At 36.0% G+C, this 23,807-nt stretch overlaps 1 long non-coding RNA gene across 3 annotated transcripts; it reads left to right on the top strand.

Annotated features, from left to right (window-relative positions):
• Nucleotides 1–7,874: 7,874 nt before the first annotated feature.
• Nucleotides 7,875–15,886, top strand: LOC139120423 (uncharacterized). Of its 3 annotated transcripts, none has more exons than XR_011549095.1 (4): nt 7,875–8,212; nt 11,429–11,551; nt 12,774–12,850; nt 15,092–15,886. It is a non-coding gene; the product is annotated as an uncharacterized lncRNA (long non-coding RNA). The 3 variants fall into 3 exon arrangements; XR_011549097.1 differs by lacking the exon at nt 7,875–8,212 and adding an exon at nt 8,235–8,542; XR_011549096.1 differs by lacking the exon at nt 7,875–8,212 and adding an exon at nt 8,873–9,480.
• The last annotated feature ends 7,921 nt before the right edge of the window (nt 15,887–23,807 follow it).

Raw genomic sequence — 23,807 nt, 5'->3', positions numbered from 1 at the left:
GACATGTAATATTACATGTTACATTCGCAAATAACAGAGTTTGTTACATTCATGGGCCGCAAAACAAAACAACAGCATTATTAGGTATTTCGGTGCAAACCACAAGTGTCGAAGTTGATCACATAGATTGCACAACAAGAAATCAGACATTTGATACTGCAGAGATGTTATTGATGTTATAATAGAAGGAAAAATTAAATAATGTAATTAGCCTGTCCTTGATTCCCTGCAAGCGTTTCTAAAGGATATATATTTGGGCTACCATCTTGAATTTTCGAAACCTCGCTAGGGTAACTTATTTACGATATGCAAGTGGGGCCTTATGTTTTATTCTTGATTGTTATTATGAATACCTTACAGTAAGCCCTGACGAGAAAGAGAAAGTTTCACTAGATGAAGAATGAAAAAAATCTGTCGATCTGTAAATTTTCTATTACATATATCTTAAATATTAATGTAAGATCTGTCCAACTTATAACCAACACGTTTTCCCTTTAGACTCTTTTTACCTGGTTACATGGGACAATTAACGATGAGGGGACCTTAACATAATTTAGTATATCTTTTTATAGATCTACTGACTTTCATCTGACCGTAAAATACATTTTCGTCTCTATTACCCAAATCAAGTCGGAATGCCGTATGACCTATTGTTCTACACAGTAAGTATATGATAGAGTATACAATGTGCCATGTTTCAAAGACTTAGGCCTATAATATTTGCTTTATAGAGTAAACTTTATGGAAATATTCTCAAGCATTACGCAGCTATTGTTATGAGGGTGAGCTATTTACAACACAGTACTGTAGACGTACATATTTCTCTATTTTTTTCAAATTGGTACGGAGATTATGTTTATACTGCAACAAACTTTTTAATAATGCTTCTTTCGATTACTGACATATTCTCTGTCCTCAAGAAGCTAATAGTTCACCGTATTCGTTGCTTGGTGTTGTCACTCGCTGTTTATTTGCGCACTTCAGAATGCATTCAGTCACCCAAGATGAATTGTCATAAGTTTAAGTATTTTGCTTGTGTCTATGGGATGTTTGCTTTGCTTACCGAGAGTTGAACTTTGCTCGGATTCATCTCCTAGGTCCATTGCTTCCCCGCTATCAGTGTTGTCAGAACTCGCCATAGCATTTCGTCGCTTCAACTTTTCGACCTCCTTCTTTAAAAAATTTCGCTGTCCAATCGTTAGCCCAAGTGACTTTACGTCTTCCTCAGACAAGGTCTCTAGGGCCTCGGCAGTCGTAAGATCCTCTGTCTCCAATTTTTGGACTGTTGCCGGGTAAGCTTGGCCTCTTTCCGCCATTTATTAAAGTCGAATGCCATCGCTATTTAAATTGTAGACATAGCACATAATCTAAGGCATCTATTAGATAATTGTATTCCTTGTTTGGTTGGAATTGTTTTCTTCAGCCTATTTCAATAAACTGTAAAAGGTGTTAACGTGTTGAGCCTGTTACCGATAGTACACATTAATCCGCAAAATCTGCAAAAGAGGAAAAAACTAGAATAAGCTTGGCCACATTGAAATTGAACCGTTGTCTAGACTGCCATGCACACCGTGATTGATATCTTGGCAGAGAGCAAAGACCCTCTGAGAAAGATAGTTGGACTGCAATAATCTTACAGTTAGGCTGCGTTCACAAAAATGGCCGATGGGATTCGAAAATTTTTGGGGTTGTAGAGCGGGCCCGGGGACTTGAAAATTTTGCTCTACCTATAAAGGGACTTGAAAATTTGTTTGTTTCGTCTTACGTTTTACATTTTCCTATTCCAAGTTTTTGTAGATAATCCAAAAAAAGCCTTAATGCCATTTTTATGTCACTCAATTGTTGTAATGTTTGTATTAGTTTAACAAAATATAGAACCATTTTGTCACATTTCATGACTTTTATCTTGAAAAAAATCTAAACATGTATGATTTGTCTTTAAAAAACAAGGTGTTGTGGGTCACACAGTACAATAAATTACCCACAATTCTCTTTTTATTTTTATCATCGAAGGTTACTTTTCTTATAACTTTTTCAGTTTTGCATATAAACAAAAATGTGGAGCATCAGAATAATTGTTAAATAATATCTAGTTAAAGCACTTTTAAATATTTCAGTTGAAGTTTCCCAATAACCATTAAACAACGATAAAAGTCACATTCTGTAGGTACTACAAGTACCATACTTTTAGGCAACAAGTTATGACAAACTGAAGGGGTAAGTCTCTGAGAAAACGCAGCATACAAATTTCTTTTGTCATTTCCATTGGATAAAAATAAATATCGTTTTGTTTTATAAAACAGGTGCAACTAGTCTCCCTACTTTTCATCACATTATTCTGTATGGTTGAAGACACAATCAGTGGAAAATTTTACAAAAATGCTATTTCCTCTCTCAATCTTGCATAATTTTTCAAACCATTTAAAATGAGAATTGAAAAGAATGGTGTCCTTAATGAATGGTTTCAGAATTTTGACAACTGGCCTATGGATTTGTCTACACATGGGAGACATGTTAGACTTCACTGAGGAATCTCTGGGGATACAATTCATAGTGAATTATGGGAAATCTACTGTGGGTCAGTCAGGTAATTCTAAAATGTTTGTGTTGCTGTAGACTTGTGAGAATTGGATTCTTGTTTGTTCTGAGTTTATTATCTGACCCAACAGTAACTATTAATCATCAACTTTATATAATTTGCCTTATAGCAAGAAAAAAACATCCCTGATCAACTAAAACGAAGTGCAAGCCATATTCAAGGATATGACAAACAAGAAGCAAGGTACGTCATGCTTGCTTTGGTTTCGTATTTAATATAAATCCATCCTTTGTTTCCATCGTAGGTTTAGCAACATTAAAGATGAAACACTGTCTTTCAATTTTCTTGTTATAATTCTTTCAAACGGAAATGACCAACAAAGTCCCAGGGTAAAGCTGATTGTAGTTTTGGCTTTTTACCTTTGATCAAAGGTCAACCGGCTCAGAATACGCATTCGGCCATTTTATGCTCCTTCCTCGCCACGTCCTCTCAAGAATATTTACATTCTTCAGGTGGCAAGAAGAAAAGGGTGAGATATCCTTGTGTTCAGAATACGGCACATTGCGTAGTAAGGAAAGGTTATGGTGTTTAGCTGCTATGAATAAACGAGTTTGAATGATCTGTTTGCAGAATATATCCTGGGTCAACATACCGTAGGTCATTAAGGACACCGCTGTTTAGCGACTAAAGTTATGACCGATTGAGACCCCTCAAACCCCTGACAATTATTATCGTAGCTGCATAGTTTCCTGGCTTTAGAACACTTGGTTACTATCCCTTTACTTAACCGAAAGAGTGAGGGCACACGGTCAAATAATCTACAGAAAACCCGGAGACAGACCGATAATTCGTGCGCTGGTTACTGCCATCGGCATTTCATCAGCTGACATATCTACACAATAACATTTCGTGGAAATCAAACATGGCGGCCGTGCCTGTTGTTGACAACCTTTTCACAATCGCTAGGTGATATTTAACAAAGCGATTTGAGCTTTTGAAATAAAGTGTAGAATTGTTACATACGGATACACCTGGCCAAAAATTAAAAGTGTCGTCAACACTCACGACAAAAACTTAAGACGGGACATTTTGTGTAGTGAGGTAAGTCTGTGCACGGTTATTAATGGAGTCCACCATACTATTATTCATATATCACACGTCCGAAACATGTCAAATTAGATCCATATGATTCCATAGCTTAGACAAGAGACAAAAATGGTGCTGGCTAAAGTTTGAAGCCACGAGAACAGAAACATACTTACCTACTCAAAATGCTCGGTCCATGTCATATTACAAAAATGTGGGGCTTTCCGTCCAGTTTAAAGGTTTTTAAAGGAGTTTAAAGGTCACAAACATACTGTAACCACTACTAGTTATTAGAGGAGGATTGAAACTGGTGCAATGGTCACGGCAAAGTCAACTATTACCCTTTCTTACCCTCTTATGTACTCTGTTTACTACTTATACGGAAGTGATTGTCAAACGACTCTCTTTGTGCCTGAAAGGTCGTTTACAATACAACATTCAGTTCCCCTGGCGTCCACCATACTATCATCCATATATCATACGTATAAAACATGTCAAATTAGATCCATAAGATTCCATTGCTTAGACAAGAGACAAGAATGGCGCTGGCTAAAGTTGTATGCCTCGAGAACAGAAACGTACCTACCAACTCAAAACGCTCTATCCATAACACCCTTCAGTAGCAGTATTTGTAATACTACATTAAAAGGGGGCACTTCCGTCCAGTCGTACAGCTATGAGTTGAAAGGTCACAAAACGTACTGACATTCACTTGTACCCACTACTAGTTATTATAGGAGGATTGAAACTGGTGTAATGGTCGTGGCAATGTCAACCATTACCTATTCTTACCCTTTTAAGTACTCTATTCACTACGTATGCGGAAATGACCTTGAAAGGTCATTTACAATACAATATTTGTTTTATCCATCATAAACATGTGGACGCCGAATTACAGGATAGGGTACTCACAACCCGCTACCCAATGGAGAAATAAGGAGTACAGTGCCTCGCTGAAACGCACAACACACACACACACACACACACACACACACACACACACACACACACACACACACACACACACACACACACACACACATATATATATATATATATATATATATATAATATATATATTTGTCTAATTCTGTTATATATATATTTGTCAGCCCATGGGATTGTTTTCTAAGTTAGTGAAAATGCTGTTATTGTCTATTTTTATAAAAGTGCCAAAGAATTATTAAATTGTGTTGTTTCTTGTAATCTTGTAGTATAACTTCACATTTTCATTTTGTTTCTGAACTTTTCATTTTAATAACAACGCAGTCGAATGAGATAAAATGTGTCTTTGAGCCTAAGTTTAGAAACAATTTCGTTGTTTGATTGTTTTGTAGTTTGGATACACTGTTTCACAAACACAATACCTTCATCAATGTGATCAAATTATTTGTTTTCCATATCGAAACTATGCACTCGCTCCATAATGAGTGTTTCTGCATGAAATCCTGCGCTGCGCGCACAATATGGCAATATTAGAGGTTATTCTCTTTCTATCGTGCATCTACTGTGTAGTATTATTGGTTGTTTTCCGTGAGACACTTCCTGGTTCATTGACATTAAAACATTGACAGTAGAATAGTATGATTAAATCCACTTATATCCGGCGATTATGTCACCAAGCTTATGCGAGTAGACCGATCATGCAACGTTAATGCTTTGTTCAAGTCAAAATACATTTGCAGAAATACTGCAATATGTGTAAACGTGTTTTTCTGCCCTTGACTATTAAGTTACAGTCTAAATTGACAGGGATTTGTGACACGGGCCGAATTGGCTAGTATGTCGGGTACTGCACATTAATAATTCACCATCTGTTAAATATTAAACCCTTATTCATTCATTATAACACTACATCTGCGGATGTACCGATATGCAAATAGTTCAGCCGTTGCATTTTGCAGTCACTTTCATCACACATAGATTTGTTTTAATCGTCGTCAGAAAGCTCTTCATTGGATAATTTTTGTTATCGAAGTTGTATACTACATGACAATTCGAAAGGGTTAAGTGTACTTGGCCAAACTGATTCAAGTTAGCGCTAGGATTGATAGAATATAGGGGAAGTCCGTGATAATTGTTAGTAACCATGGGGACGAATCTGTACTGTTACTTTAATGTGAAATACCACATGATTACATACAGTGTATTTAAGAGATATGTAAACAAACTACAGTTACCCATGCACGATTCAAATTCCAGCGATAGCCTTTGCAATTGACACTTACAACCCTGCAAAGGGTCACAACCTTTGACTTTTTGAACGCATTAAACCGAAGAAAAAAATAAATCTCCGAATAGCACTGATCGCAATAAATAAGATCGCTCGTAAAACGTTGGATGCTGCGAACATAAATTGGGACATATTTTATGGCAGTCATTTATGAATATTTTGGCGGGATCGCGTGCCATTAAATTTTGAAAGTTAGACCATAACATAGTGGTAATAATGTCGGCTTTATTTCTTAAATCGCATAAGATTCAATACTATAACGCAGCCTTGGTCTCTTGAAAGCAAAATTTCACAGCGCAAACGCAGTAACATCTGAACATGACATACATTCTCAGATCAAACTGTGTGACATAACGTTGTCGTCGTAGCAACATGTAGGTCAGCTGATTCATACAATAAACTGAACCAAGTCCTCGTCCTTCGGCTCGCAAATTGTCACCATTAATGTCTGGATTACTTTAAGCATTTTAAATAACCATGGAATCAGGACTAGTTTGAATTGACAATGCCTTAACTTACCGCAAGGGGTCTCCTGTTTTGAGTACTTTCCAATTTCCGAGACGAAACTAATCAGTTTAAATTGGGTTTAGAAAAATGGATAGCAAACAGACCTTTATAACTTTACGAGGTCATATTTTTCTGTATTAATTCAGACTGACAATTTATAATTTCGTTTCTCAAGACACTGCTCTAAAAGGTTAGTAAAGCGTTCTAAAACTTCACGCAACGTATGTACAGCGCCATCATTAGTCTGAAAAATTGTTGATGTAGTAGCTACGTTTTCTAAAGGAGATGTGATTTGTTTGTATTTTGAAGTGTTTGATGTCAAGACAAAACGAGCATTATTTTTCAAGCTAAACGGTTAATTTTAAAATCCAACAAGACAGTATGATGTAGTATGTATGTAACCTCGCTCGCTACACACTGGCAGTCTACCTGTCTGTCTGTCTGTCCGTCTGTCTGTCTATCTGTCTGTCCCTCAGTTGCATGTCTGTCTGTATATCAATCTTTGTTATTATTTTTTATTTAGCCTAAGCTCTGTTAATAGTTAAGTTAATTTCGGGGATGTGATTAAATAGGTAATTATTATTATATTATTCAGCGCTGAGTGCAGCGAAGCTGGAGAGCGTGCAAGTAACAGTGACAATCTTCTGTCTGAGTAATCATTGGATAAATCGACCGTGAGATGTAACGTTATCGGCTTTGGTATTTTGACTCTTTTTGTGGATAAATATATCCAAATGCTATGAAAAGGCATTCTCTTCGTGTGATCATATGGATGCCCTTCAGCTTACCTCTGATCGTAGGCAACACTATGTTGACTTCGCTTTATTTGTTACCGGGTTCGAAGAACTTTTGTCGATATATTGTTATACCAACTGGGAAACGAAAATCGAAATCTTAGCTGACTGGCGCATTTCTACCAATATTTAAATTTTATGAAATTTATTTCATCGAAATGAACCACATTGATTTCTTTAAATATCTGCGAAAATTGAAAATTGTACACGGAGCGCGCCGAAATGATAAAAAAAATTGACTCGTCCACTTGGAGGACGTGATCTGAACGTCAGAGCAAACGGAATCTCAGAAAGATGGACAAATGGAAAGAGCATTGTAAATAACTTGTCATAATCTACTTTATATTCTTAAAACTTGATTTCAAAATCAGCATCGGTCAAAGAGACGCAACTCTTCCAAAGCTGAACACATTGCCCCCATACATTTCACAATAGGGGTGCAGTGCACGACAGGGACCTACTGTGAAAATTATTGAAGTCAGATGAACGATTAACACTCGATTGAATAAAAATAATGTGTTTTACTTACCTTTCTACAATAAGCATTTACATGCGGTGCATTGAAAACATGATCAAAGAATATAACACACTGACCGTAGAAATATTCCCCTTTGTCTCATCACAAAGGAATGTTCTCAATAAGTATACCGATGTTTTCGCAATTATGATGCAATTATCGCACGATATGAGGCACGATTCATTTATGCAAATGAGATTTTGGGTAGCGAAGGGTAGCGGAGGTAGCGGATCATAATTTCAAAGTTTCATCTATTTGTATCTTCTTAGTAATTGTTTAAAAGTATAGTACTTGCTTAATGTCAAACAATTACACCAAACTATCAACCTTTAACGTGTCAATTAAGCCCAACACGGCACGCACTATATTCTGAACTCGGATGGTTATGTCTGCCGTGTGTGCGTAACTAGTGCGAACAGCTTCAGCCAGCGGGTCCGACTGTACAGCCACGGTCATGAAGGGTCGCGCGTGGTACAGCACATCTACCGAACACTAACTACGTTCCCGGTTTTTGTTCAAGTTAAAGAAAGATAGCGGTAAGTGCCTACTGCTTTGTATTCCTATAAGACACTGTGCGGCTGTTATGAAGCTAATAACGTTTACCATTTCCCGATTTTTGTCGCGGGTAACTTGTGAGCTGCAGTGGCTTCTGCGAGTCACTCGACCCACGCTCGACCCCTGACCGTTTCGACCCCTATGAAACTTGTATCATTATCATCTCGAAAGTACGTCCTCAGATTTTTCGATGCTCATAGCACTTTGAAAGACTTTAGTGGAACCTTGTAACGTCGGGAACGCACCCGAATGGCTCGACAGATACATTGTGTGCGGTGGGACGCCGTATAACGCCGGGAACACACAGCACGGTATTCAGGGCACAGCTACGTGTGGTTCATTACACAGCGGCCGCGGTTATGCATACCACGGCCGCCGTGTAATTCTGATGCAGGGCCAGGCCGGGCCGAATAAAAAGAGGTCAGTCAGTTGCGAGCTGGGCCAGTAGGAGTATGGTTATATGATGAGACTACAGTATTCTTCTATTTTCTAGGTCTCGCTAAGCAATGTGAATGTCATTCATGAGCGCGATGTTTGCAAACTTCCTTCCGCCATGGAGGTTATCTCGCTTGAAGTTCAACAATCAACGCTAACTACACGATGGTATGGCATCGGCCGGAATGTGGTACATCGTATTTTGCTTTCCATTAAAATACCTTTGAAGCTACGATTTACTACCGTCAAACCATAGCATAAAACGTTATTCATCCAACGATCAATGATTAAGTCATTGTTACTGCCAATTTATACCTCTCGACCAATGTGTTTTTCAGAGTTAAACGTCGGACGTTCTCGTTGTTTACTGAATGTTCAACAAAATAACATAAAAAACCCCAAAATTGGCATGCGTATAAAAGCATCTGTTGACTGTGAAGAGAAAATGTACGCAATGTAAGTGGTAGACCTCTCCCACTGGCCGAGTTGGTCGGCGCGGGCACTGGCCGAGCTCGCAACTGGCAGACCTCTCAGGTTACCGGCCGGTGTCCTTGCTGTGTGTTCCCGGCCTTGTATGGCCTCCCCATATAACTCTGGGAACACAAAGCGTTGTACGTAGGGCTAGGCCGGGTTCATCAAAGTCGCCAAAAACTATGAACATGAGTCTGCGCGCTGCACTTGGTCGTAAAAGTGTCTCCGCATTTTGTGTATCGAAACAGCTAAATTGTTTGTTTTAGAAGCCAATTTTCCCAGGAAAGATACATGATATATTCAGTAAAACGTCATGAAACAAGAAAGATATGACAAGGTAGAGGTGAGCACAACAAGAGAGTGTGAAATATTGGGGTCGAAACGGACAGGGGTCGAGGTGACTTAGTCCGAGTCCTATTGCAAACGGTGCACGTCTGGGCCATGTCCAACATGCGCTTCCACCGGAAATCTGGAGATTTTTGGAGACAGAACTCACTCTTCTAATGTTCAGTTGTCGCTTGATTCTTCGCTATTCCTTCAGCCCTTTACCCAGTGAATGTAAGCCTTTACCATTGGCATCACATTGCCTTTGACTGTGCATTCGAATCCAGCTTAGAATACCTGGGTCAGTCCAAACATTCAATAATTGTTGTATTTTTAAGTATCTTAAATTAAGGAATGCTCTTTCCCCTATATATTTCCTCTTTGTCTACATATAATATATTTGAAGTTTTTCTATGGGCCTGGGTGAAAGAGATTTTATTAAAACATTATATCATCAAGTGAAGTAAGAATACGTAGATTATATGTTAATATTATAGTATTCTTGGGAGTTTGAAACTAAATCTTGGCTAATAAATATAAAGTTCACGAGCAATAATTATTGTTTATCGAGCATATCCTTTGGAAAAAAAATATTCAGAAAGTCAGCCATGCTGAAGGGGTAAGCCTGATTTATGTTTCACATTCCATAATCATGTACCAAGTTCCCAGGTCTTATGGTTTGCGATTCACTCAGAATTTAATTCAGATGTGTGGCTGACTTTGCTGAGAATAAATCGACATGGAAGCATGAACAATCTTTATTTCCTTGCATGCTGTATTTCCTTGCATGCTGTACTATCAAAACATTTACAAGATTTCAGTGTGTTAACGCTCATGGTATGTTTTAATTCCCAATAACAATCAAAAGCTATGTTTCTTGTACCAAACTCAACTGAGGGAGACTTCAGTAATTATGAGCAGGTGGGTCGGGGGGTTAATTGGTATGCATGAGATTGCCAAAGGAGACCCTCCCATCCCTTTTTTTCTCAAATTCTGCCCCCCCCCCAAGTCTGTATTCACAAATCAAATGAAACCGTCCTCTTCTTAACATCAAGACAGCAAATTCTCTGACATATTGGGGAATAGCAATTCTGTTTACATAGTAATATAATAAATCTTGTAAATCGCAACATCAATGGTCTCCACGATTGGATTGAAAAATTGTGCTGCCTCATTTCCATATTTTAGCATAACATTAGCATACTATCTGCCTAAAATTTGAGTACCTGTCACAACTTTCCTAAACATGTCACTCTACTCAGTAGACATGATGATCACATGATGAATAGACTCTCAAAAAGCAATTGAGAATAACAACTTTGTCACTACATGGAACTTCACTGTGTATCAAGTGAAGTTACATGTAGCATGAAGCTGGTCAGTTTTCTAGAAAAAAATTTTCTTTGAAATTGAAACACTTTGTAAGAGTATTGACAATGATAAATACCGAACGTTTTAATCCTTCAAAAACTACCGCAAAAATACAGAGTTGAAAGAAAGTCACATTCCAAAGTGGCCTTATTTTGTTACATGTTTTGTAAGTGGGTAATTCCAACACTCAGCTAGCTGCCACATTTAATGGGCCTGTGGAGAACTCTGATTATGAAATACAATTTTATACTCTTTTAATGGGGTCCAGTGAGTTGCTGTAAGTTTGATGAAATTTTAAAAATTGCAGTCTGTGCTATTTAAAGGGGAAATTTACCAAGGCTGATTTTCACATGTGTGCTAGCTTCTAGGTTGCTATAATATGGGAAAGCCATTTTTGCCATTTATAACTCCCATTATTTTTTACAAAAACGGGTAAAATTAGTCACAGAAGTTGCAGTTTAGGGCTTCATCAATTTGATTTATTTTGAATCATGGGGGAAAAAGTGCCAAGGTTGTAGAAGTGGTGATCAAGACTCAGAGTCATAAGCTTTCATTTTGAACTCACTGCGGTGTGTATGTGATTTGTTCTTTTAAAGCTATAGGAGTTGGGTGAAGATGTTGTCATGGATACCTGTCCTAGGACACTACCATGGATCCCAGTCCTGAGGTCGCTGTCATGAATTTCTGTCCCAAGGATGTTGATCATAAAAGTGATAATTGTAAGTTATGAATAATTTTCCTAATGCAGTATAAATATATGCCAGATAGATTCAGATAGTATTATGCATCTAGAAGTCATGTTATCATGGTACAAATACTTCGCAACAGTATGTGTGTTCAAATAGGAATAAATAAGACCATTTTATGCATTTGTTGTTGTTACTTCCTTGTTTTGTCGTAGTTGAGCAAAGGCACTTCTGCAGTTGTGGACTCAAATAACCAATGGCTCATTTGCATATCAACCAATCCGATCACTTCAAAAAAAGATAAACAAGATGTCATCAACATCAAACACTCACATGATGAACTACATGTATACTGTACATAAATTTCATTCCAAAGTATCCCTTTGTTTGCTTTTCAATCGTTTAGGCCAAAAACGGAGTTGGTTTCTCATCATCGAACTTATTAATATAGACCAACTGCATCAACCTCCCTCCTAAAATATCAGGGGCTGTGCCATATTCATGTAGCTAAAACTATCAATTGCCAAGAAAATTGCAAACATGATAGCCTGTGCATGTTTTGTAAATAAACTTTTTCCTGGTGCCTTGGGATTCATCAACTGTCTCAGAATGCTGCACATGCTCTTGTTCTTGCATCTTGCAAATTTCTTAGGGGCATGGTGCTCACAGAACATGAAATTGATGAACTGGAAGATCAGGCTTCATTACAGTCTAGAGTGTTTTAACTGAAGGAAATTTGGCATTGTAAATAGATCACGTCTCCCATACAAAGTCATTTGAAAGTATGAGAATGAAAGTTACCTTGTTTTTTAAAAGCTTGTCATTTTTAGCCTTCTTTCTCGACAAATATGATTTGGGAGTATTCTCTTTGTTAATTTTTTTTTACAGATAGTAAAACTTGTGAAGCAAAACATTTCCCATACGGTGCATTTTAATATATCCTTGAATATTTGAAGGTCCCTGAAGACAGCGATACTGTACACATGATTTTTAGACTAAAGCTCTTACAACAGATAAAGCCAAATACTTTTGGCTCAATACTGCTTTTTACTGACTGTGCAGGTGGGAAAGTGATACTGTCTGGCAGGTACTCCCAAATCATGATTGAGTAGTGCTCATAAGTTATCTCTTCTTCTGCAATGTCAAATACAGACATTCTGCATTTCTAAGATGGATATTCAGTTACATGACTTTAGGTAAAAATATTTAGTTTTGCTAAATGATTTATACATGATGTATGCTTTTTTTTGCTTAGCTTCAAGGGAAAAGATGCAAAGGAAAAGAAAGCACCATGTTCTTCTGGAAATGAGAAAGAGAAGCCATATAAAACTGGTCAGTGAATTGTTAATGATATACTGACACCTTGCCAGTGTACTGAGTGGTTGTAAGGACAACACAGTACATGTACATGTGTTTGCCTGTTAAGTTGTGAGTTACCTGAAATTAAATAATTTCCTTTAATTCTTAAGGGGAAATTATTTTGGCAACTTGCAGTCATTAGGGCCTACAGCCAGTCAGTATGTTTCTAGATATAGACCTCATTTATGCACACTAGAGGGACACAGTACAATAAATTACCCACAATACTCTTTGAATTGTATCCTTGAAGGTAACTTTTCTCAAAACTTTTTCAGTTCTGCATGTAAGTACTAGTGTGCAGCATCAGAATAATTTTTAAATAATATCTAGTAAAAGTATGTTCAGATATTTCAGTGAAATTTTGAAAATAACCACTAAACAACCATAAATGTCACATTCTGCGGGTACTACAAATGCCATACTTTTTAGGTAGCAAGTTATGACAAACTGAAGGAGTCATTCTCTCAGAAATCTTAGCATGCAAACTTCTTTTGTCATTTTCATTGCAAAAAATCAATATCCTTTTGTTTCATAAAACAGGTGCAACTAGTCTCCCTACTTTCCATCACATTATTCTGTATGGCTGAGGACAATCTCTGGCAAATTTCACAAAAATGCTATCTCCTCTCTCAATTATACATAATTTTCCAAATTATTTAAAATGAGAACTGAGAAGAATGGTGTGCATAAAAGTACGTTTTCAAAATTTTGATAGATAGTCTGTGAATTTGTCTACACATGGGAGACATAGTAGACTTCACTCAAGTATCTCAGAGGATACAAATCGCAATGAATTATGGGAAATCTACAGTACTGTGAGGGATGAATGATCATCGATAGGGTTTCTTTGTTCCTCTCACTCATGGCAGCTTGGATGTGGCACAGACGTTGAAGTAATGGTGATATTAAACTCTGGAATTTTATTCTCCTTCCCAAGTTTTCTGCAGTAATACCTCTTCTTGACCTTTATCCTGTCCTTTCTTCCCTTTTTAAGTGAGGTATAAACTGCTTTTGTGAAAAGATCTCCACCATCTCTGAGTCTGATCCTGTCACATCCGAGTTCCATTAGATATGTGTATAAATACATGTAGGTTGCATATATTCATTTATCAAAACCAGATTCTGTGGTATCCAGGGAAATTCAGTGAAACCATTTTTATATTGACCATTTTTCAAAACAAACTATACAATCCTAGTTGACTGCAACCTATCTATTCAGAACAATTCTCAGACACTGTGTTTGTTTTCTCAGAACAGTAGCTGTAAGTTTTGATGATTTTATTATTAATTTTGTTCTCAATTGTACCAACTGTACTGTCTTCTTCTGTTGCGAAAAGCACGTTACATGTCCAGTGTTCAACTTGTGAAGACAGCATACATCATATATTAAATTGTGATTGTTAGCAAATTAATTTTAGTCCACACCAAAATTCACAGTGCACTTTGATGAGGTGAAAACTTGACATTTCATGGGAGAAGAAAAGATAGTTAAGTTGGTACAAAAACAAAATATTTTTTTTTAATCAGAAAAGTAACAGGTGTATTGTACTGTTTTAAACTTAAATTAGACTGTCTAATGATGTGTGTTTTTGTGATGTCTATACAAATGTGTAGTTTATGTATTACAGCTAATCAAACCAGTCTCAAAGTGGCCTTTCAGTTAGGATGTAGTGGATGCTAAATGTAGTTTGTATGTATACTGTATTGCATTATTCAAGTTAAATTCCATAGAAACTATGTCAGTTTAGCAAGTGATCTCCCTCCATTCAACCCCAGTGCTTCAAAATCTGAGACAGTACCACAGACTGCTTCGCTTTAACAAGGTATATCTGTGTGATTGTTTGCTTTGAATGGGATCTTTAAAACTGGTTCCTTTGTAAGAGTCATGCCATGGATTTTACTTGGGAGGGCTTAGGAAGGAATTATCATGGGGTAGATAGAATATTAGACAATGTGAGGGGCTAATACTCAAGTGTAGGCTATCATTGAACAACACTAATTTTGATGCATGGCAGTATCTTGAATCCATATAATCATCTTTCTACCAGGCTCCATAGACAAACCATAGAAATAAATACTACCTGGGAGAAAGAGGATGAAACAAACTGACATCCTGAGCATGTAATAAAGAGTTTAAAACAATGATCAAAGTTCAGTGTCCTCGTGTCTCTAATTTTTAAATTGTTCAATTTCTCATTTCTTACCTTTCCATAGGAAGGAAGCATGCTACATTCATGGATGAAAAGTACCACTGACTGAGGCTGCGGAAGAAGCCATTGACAGGCATTTTTGTCACAGTAACAAAGTCTGAAGCTGAAAATTACCTAGTACAGGGAAAAGTTTTGTACAACAGGGACTGGAAATAACTGAAATGCCATGTTAAAAGCTGAACCATAGCATTAGGAAAGCAAACATTTACAGGAGACTACAATTTCACATAGACTACTCCCAGGCAATGCAAATGCAGGATCATATTATTATCACACTGGTATGATTAGTCCAACCCCATGTGGACTGCATCTTCATATAAATGATACATACATGTACAAAGGAGTAAAATTGATATGATGATGCAATTCTCACAAACTTAAATAGCTTTTTAATCCCTAGACACAAGGACAATGTATTTGAGCATACATATATGCAATGTTACTTTCTTTCTGATATTATCAAAATTTGCCAGCCATTATTATTTTTATGTCTGGAAATATTACTTTGGCAGGTGTGAACTGAGGAAAGTGCACCATGACCCACGTATGTCCAGTAATTTTCTTCAAATGTGATAAGATCTGAATGTCAATGTGATGGCCTGCTATCAATTTAACTTTTTATCATGCAAAGGGCAATACAGAAAAACAGCAACTTTGTTGGTGATTTTGAGTCTTCTCACTGAATTGCAAGCACAAACATTGTGAATTTCAAATAAGATTTCATTCAAACATATTTCTGTTTATCACATGCAAGAGGTCTCTATATATTTCAATTAAAGCACCTGTTTACCAATTTGAACTGTATCATCTTTTGTGAGTTCTTTTTCAGGGGGTGTCATAATGTTAGTTGCATTATGGGTGAACAAGTTCAACATCACCTTAGAGTTTGACGATGTTGAGTATTGTGACTTTTGATGGAAAAATGCCTTTACAGATATTTTCTTTGCATGTTTGTTTCATCTTTCATGTAGTGAGAACCGAGAATCAGTGCTATACAATATCTTCCTTTCACACTAATTTTGCTCCTGAAGCACAACACTTCTTACAGACTGCTTCATAAGTGAGATTTTAGCCTGCTGTCAATGACACAGAGCTTTATTCAGATAAGTGGATTGTCCTCAGTCCTCCATCCTCTGTGTTCCATCAACATTCATCTTCTTTTCAGGAACTGCTAGTTCAGTTGCAGGTTCTTAAGGATAACTGAAGTTCAAATTTTGGATATTTGTATTTTCCAGCAATTTCGTTGGTTTTTTGTCAAAAAATCTTCGCCTCTGAAATCATTTGTTCTATTGGTCTGAAATTTGGTATGTGGTACGTTTGCTAGAGGTAACAAGTTTGTTCGAACAATTGTGGAATTTGTAAGTCTGGGACAATTCCCATTTTTGGTCAAAAAATCTCTAAAAAGAGTTTGTTGCACAAGTTTGAAATTTGATGTGCAGGTTGCTAGGGGTGACATGTCAGGTTTGTCAAATTGCAGTGATTTTGCATATTTTTATTTTGGGTTGGTTTTTCCTGTTTTTGGTAAAAAAATCTTCGCTGACTACCAACTTTGAGCCAAAGGGATTTTTTGAGTGACAAAATATTAGAAACCTGTTTCAAGCCAAATGATATTCGAGAGTATGCAGCTCCAAGATTTCATTTTTTCTGGAAATTTTGTTCTGTTTATCACCTACTCTGTTGGCTAAAGTATGTCAAATGTTTGTATTTATCTGTTAAACACAGCCTGTATGTATATTGTCAACATTGTTACTGTGAAAAAGTGAATTTCAGTTCAGGCTATCCAGACTGTTTAGAAAGCTGAAAGCACTTCAGCATAATTAGTGGCAAGCAGGTGCAGTTGACTCTCACCACACTATAAATATCAAAATTATCATGAGTGAGCTATTATACCTCTACTAATCTTCCTGTAAATCTTCTTATGTCCGTCACATTCTTATTTCAATAATGAAATACTTTTCATTGAAATTATACCCTGTAGGTGCAAATTAATGTTTTTATTTTTGTTGTTTAAAATAATTTGCTTGATTGTTTGCTAATGAGAGACAGATGTCTACAAATACACCATATATACGGCTTAGTTATCTATGTGAGTTAAGCAAACTATGTTGACATCACTGACAAACATCTAGGCTCCTGTCGTTATTAGTCCCCACGGACACCGTCCGGGGGGACTTATAGGTTTGGTCATGTCCGTGCGTCCGTGTGTGCGTCCGTGCGTGCGTGCGTCCGTCCGTTCACGCAGATATCTCAGCGATGCCTGGAGCGATTTCATTCAAACTTGGTACAAGGATTACTTCATATGTCATACAGATGCACATCGATTTGTTTTGTGATACAATCCAATATGGCTGCCAGGCGGCCATTTTATTATGATTTTTTCATGTACAGAGCCGTAACTCAGGCATGTTTCAACCGATTTTATTCAAAGTTGGTACAAGGACATTGACCCATGTCATAGATATGCACGTCAATTTGTTTTGTGATACGATCCAATATGGCTGCCGTGAGGCCATTTTGTTACAATTTTTTTCATGTACAGAGCCATAACTCAGGCATATCTTAACTGATTTTATTCAAACTTGGTACAAGGACATTGACCTATGTCATACATATGCACGTCAATTTGTTTTGTGATACGATCCAATATGGCCGCCAGGCGGCCATTTCATTACGATTTTTTCATGTACACAGAGCCATTACTCAGGCATGTTTCAACCGATTTTATTCAAATTTGGTACAAGGACATTGACCAATATCATAGCTATGCACATCAATTTGTTTTATGATACGATCCAATATGGCCGCCGTGCGTCCATTTTGTCATGATTTTTTCATGTACAGGGCCATAACTCTGGCATATCTCAACCGACTTTATTCAAAGTTGGTACAAGGACATTGACCTATGTCATACACATGCACATTGATTTGTTTTGTGATACGATCCAATATGGCTGCGGTGTGGCCATTTTGTTACGTTTTTTTTCATGTCTGGAACCATAACTCAGACATGTATCAAGCAAATTTATTAAAAGTTGGTACAAGCTAGGAGATTGATTAATGTCATACATATGCATGTTAATTTGTTTTGTGATACAATCCAATATGGTCGCCGTGTGGCCATTTTATTACGATTTTTTTATGTCCTGAACGATAACTCAGACATGTATCCAGCGAATTTTTTCAAAAGTATTTCTAACACAGATTTAATGAAGAGGACTCTATCCTCTCTGAGGACCTGTAATCAAAGTACCCATTAACAAGTGGGGACTGTGTCATCAACGATGACTTGTTACAAGTAAATCAGTTGCATAGAAAGATGGTATTTGCACATTTTCCATTGCAGTGTATGGCTGCGTTCACAAAAATGAGGGGGAGTCGAAAATTTTTAGGGTAGTAGAGGGGGGACTTGAAAATTTTGCTCTGCCTGAAGGGGGATATAAAAATATTTTGCTTCCCTTTTTTACAATTCCAAGGTTTGGTGGGTAATTCAATGAAAATTGAATAACTTTTAATGTCATCCAATTGTTCTAATGTTAGCAATAATTAAACAAGATCTGGAAGCATTTTGTCGCATTTCACTTTTTTTGTCCTGAAAAGATGTACACTGTACATGTATGTATTTTCATAAAAAACAAACAAGTAGGCCAATTAGTATCGGAGCACTGCTGCACCTGTTAGCACCTGCTGATAATTTTTTCAATATTTCTATGCAATATATCAAATACAGTTCTTGCTGTCTCCCTACAGCATGCTGACACACACAATATTCAGTTTGTCATCAAAAGCCTGCATATGTGAATATTTGGTGGTAATTGAATTATAGACTCCAGAGTAAAGTCATTTGTCTGTGATACAAATGCAGGATACATATTCACAGACTGTGTTTGCAAGCTGAATACTTGACAGTTCGAATTGCAATATGCTGTAGGAAAAAGAGCAAGAATGCAGTTGTATAAACTGAACAAAATTATTGTCAGAATTTTCAAAGTTAATACTGCTCCTGCCCTGCTGCTGCTGCCTATGGACAGTGTGACTGTCACTGCGTACCAGCAGTGACAGAGATAGCTCTGACTATGAAATAGCTGAAGGAGAGTTTGGGTCATGTGACGCTCATGGCAGGGAAACATACTTGTACATAAGATCAGGCCAGAAAGCAGCACATGGAAGAGTAGGAGACTTGAAAGTTATCAAGGATTTTGAGTTCTGGCATATGAGAATAATCAAATATTAAAGAAAAAAGATGGGGGTTACCATGCTAAATTTTCTAAATTTTCACATTCTCATAGTAAAATAATAAACACAAATTAAAGTAAAACTTTGTTCAGTAAAGACTAATTTATATGAAAAATGTGACTAATTGGTTTGATTTTACCAAATTTACCATTGTTACACCAAATGTTTCAGAGATTTAAACGTTTACTTGATAGAATATTTTACCTACAGTATTGTCAATTTCGTAAAACCTTTAAGCATATAATGTATGCAGAAATTCACAATTTGCATACTCACATGATCGTCATTTGTGTGTTCTTCAGCAGGTGCCATTGGCATGGCCAGAGTTGGATTTAGCTAAAGTTGACTTGGACTGATAAATCAAAAAAGTCCACTGATGTGGTTAAATATTAGAGAACTTGCCTTAGGAATATGGCTCTACAAATTGCTAATAACAAGCAGTGTTGTACATCTTTTAGCAGAACTGCCAAATACATGTTTTTTTTCTTTGAGTGCATACCTAATAAATATGTGGCTCTACGAATTTTTTTTTTTTTTTTTTTTGGGGGGGGGGGTGGATCAGAAAAAATAAAATTTCAATCGCGATTCCTCCAGCCCCCACTAACCGTTCTATGTGAACCCAGCCTAAGGATAGTCAAATTTAAATGCATCATTTTAGCTCATGTGTTAATACATGAGCTTATGTCGCAGCGATGTCTGTGTGTCTATTTATCCATCTGTTGGCCGTATATCTCAAAAACGGCTCATTAGATTAGAATCAAATCTGGTACATAAATTTAGTTAGCAAATGGCAAGACTGATTAGTTTTTGGTGGGTGTGGCTTGCATACTTTTTGCTAATTTGCATAATTAATGATTAAAATAATTGATATACATTGAGAATGACTGTACACAATTTGATTAGATTTGTTGATCACACAAGGATATATCAGCTGTGAAAGATAGTAAGGGGTTACATGAAAGATTATAGCCAATTTGCATATTTAATGAATTGTCCTAATTAGGTATACAGTATATAGTTATATGGGCTGACTCTACAAAAGTTAACAAAACTTGCAATGTATATAGAAGATACTATATAACATTATTGAAAGTTATCAAGCATTTTTACTTCATGGCAATTCCTAATTGCATGTTTGATCAACTTTTTAGCTCCGCTGTCAGTCAAGCGGAGCTTGTCAAATAGGTTGATTTTCCGTCATTGTCCGTCGTCCTCCGTCAACAATTGCCTCCTCCTCTGAAACCGCGAGTCCAATTGCTTTGAAATTTTATATGCAGTTTATTTGGGGTGACCTCACTTAAGTTTCTTCAAATCGTGGTGAAATTTGCATATTTGTATTTTTGGGGCATTTTTTGGTGTTTTTGGTAAAAAAATCTTCTCTGGAACCACCTGTCCGATTGCTTTGAAATTTGATATACAGTTTACTTAGGGTGACTTCAGTCAGATTTCTTCGAATTGTGGTGAAATATGCATATTTGTATTTTTAAGGCAATTTTTGTCATTTTTGGTAGAAAAATCTTTAAGAATCTCCTTCTACAAAACTACCAATCAGATAGCTTTGATGTTTGGTACATATGTCCCTTGAGATGATCTATTTCAGATTTTTTCAAATTGTGCAGAAATATGCAAATTTGCATTTTTAAGGCAATTTTTGCCATTTTTGGTCAAAAAATGTATTTCTCAAAAAGTAATGGTCTGATAGTTTTGAAATTTGGTATACAGGTTTCTATAGATGAACTAAGTAATACGTATTGAATTTCTGATGAAATCTGTAATTTTGTATTTTTGGGGCAATTTTTGCCATTTTTGGTCAAAAAATGTGTATTTCCAAAACTACTCATCTGATAGCTGTGAAATTTGGTATACAGGTTCCTATAGATGAACTCAATGATATTTGTTGAAATTATGATGAAATCTGCAATCTTTCTTTTTGGGGGCAATTGTAGGTCAGAAAATTTTATTTTCAAAAAACTACTCATATCAGATAGCTTTGGTTGGCATGTTCCTAGGGATGATCTGATGTGATATATTCAAAGTATGATAAAATTTTCAATTGTGTATTTTAGCAGCTATGGCCACTGAAATGAGCTATCAAAGATTTCCACCTTCTTCATCAACATGTGTCAAAAATAGTTATTCTCTACATAAATACAGCGGAGCTATATCGGCCGCTAGGTCGCTTGTCTAATCACAGGGGAGCCAGGAAGAACAAACAAACAAACAAACAAATAAACAACAAAAATAAATAAACAAAAAATATACAAACATACAAAGAGGCATACAAATACATAAATAACAAACAAACATACAGACAAACAAAACAACAATATCATGATAAATAAACATACAAACAGATAAACATCTATTCATATTTATATTCTATCTATCTATCTATCTATCTCTATATCTCTAGCTCTCTCTATATGTCTCTCTCTCTCTATCTATCTATATATATATATATATATATATATATATATATATATATATATATATATATATATATATATATATATATATATATATGTGTGTGTGTGTGTGTGTGTGTGTTGTGTGTGTGTGTGTGTGTGTAAGAGACTGAAATAATTGACTGAACCGCTCATGCCACATATTCTACCACGGCGGTATCACTCTTCCCTATACTCACACAAAGGGGAGCCAGGAAGAACAAACAAACAAACAAACAAATAAACAACAAAAATAAATAAACAAAAAATATACAAACATACAAAGAGGCATACAAATACATAAATAACAAACAAACATACAGACAAACATAAACAATATCATGAATAAATAAACATACAAACAGATAAACATCTATTCATATTTATATTCTATCTATCTATCTCTATATCTCTATATCTCTCTCTATATGTCTCCTCTCTCTCTATCTATCTATTTATATATATATATATATATATATATATATATGTATGTGTGTGTGTGTGTGTGTGTGTGTGTGTGTGTGTGTGTGTGTGTAAGAGACTGAAATAATTGACTGAACCGCTCATGCCACATATTCTACCACGGCGGTATCACTCTTCCCTATACAGTGATACCGCCGTGGTAGAATATGTGGCATGAGCGGTTCAGTCAATTATTTCAGTCTCTTACACACACACACACACACACACACACACACACACACACACACACACATATATATATATATATATATATATATATATATATATAAAATAGATAGATAGAGAGAGAGAGAGATATAGAGAGAGATATAGAGAGAGAGATAGATAGATAGAATATAAATATGAATAGATGTTTATCTGTTTGTATGTTTATTTATTCATGATATTGTTTATGTTTGTCTGTATGTTTGTTTGTTATTTATGTATTTGTATGCCTCTTTGTATGTTTGTATATTTTTTGTTTATTTATTTTTGTTGTTTATTTGTTTGTTTGTTTGTTTGTTTGTTTGTTCTTCCTGGCTCCCCTGTGGTCTAATTAGGGATATATATCTTGATTGACTTGACCAAAGTTGATGAAACTTACTAAATACGCTGAAAACACTCTGATTCAACAATATTTAAAGTCATTAAGCATTTTTACTTCAGGCAATACCTAATTTGCATGTTTAATGAACTTTCCAAATTAGGGATATTTATCTGAATTGACCCCCGAAGTTTACAAAACTTGCTATCTACATTAAAGATACTGTGATACAACATTATTGCAAGTTGTTAAACATTTTAAATCAGCCAATTCCTAATTTGTATCTTTAATGAACTTTCCTAATTAAGGATCTATATCTTTATTGACTCAACCAAAGTTGATGAAACTTGCTATGTACATTGAAGATACTATGATAAAATAATATTAAAAGTCATTTAGCAATTTTACTTCAACCAATTCCTAATTTGCACACTTAATGAACTTTCCTAATTATGGATAGTTACCAGGATTACTTGATCAAAGTAGGTGAAACATGCTATGTACATTGATAATACCCGGTTAAAACAATATTGAAAGTCATTTCGCATTTTTATGTCATCTAATTTGCATATCTAATGAGCATTCACAGTTTGGCATACGGAACATAAAGGACTTGACCAAAGGCAATTACACTTGCCATATAAAGTGATGATACAATGAGAGAAGTCCAAGACAGTATATTTCAGCTAATTATACATTTGTATACTTAATGACCTTTAGAATTGATATGTGGTGAATATTATTCATGATGTTGATCATAAAAAAACTTTCAATGAAGTTGCAAACATGTGGCAAAAGATTAAATTTACGCAAAACTGCAATATGTAATGAAACATGTGATCAGTTCATATATGGTCTGCTGTGACATAAAGATGCATTAACACTTGTCTCATGTCGAGCGGTGCTTGTTGATTATTTGGTCATTTGAATATCCATTCTTTGGGCTATATGTCCAGAATTGTTTCACCTTTTTTTATCAGTCTATCATCCAACGGGCGTTAGCCCAATTACAGGATGAGCACAACACTGTGTTATAG

This window comes from Ptychodera flava, chromosome 2 (genome assembly GCF_041260155.1).
Source record: "Ptychodera flava strain L36383 chromosome 2, AS_Pfla_20210202, whole genome shotgun sequence".
NCBI classification, from domain to species: Eukaryota; Metazoa; Hemichordata; class Enteropneusta; family Ptychoderidae; genus Ptychodera; species Ptychodera flava.
Note: the sequence above shows the minus strand (reverse complement) of the source record. Positions and strands in the feature narration are given on the sequence as shown.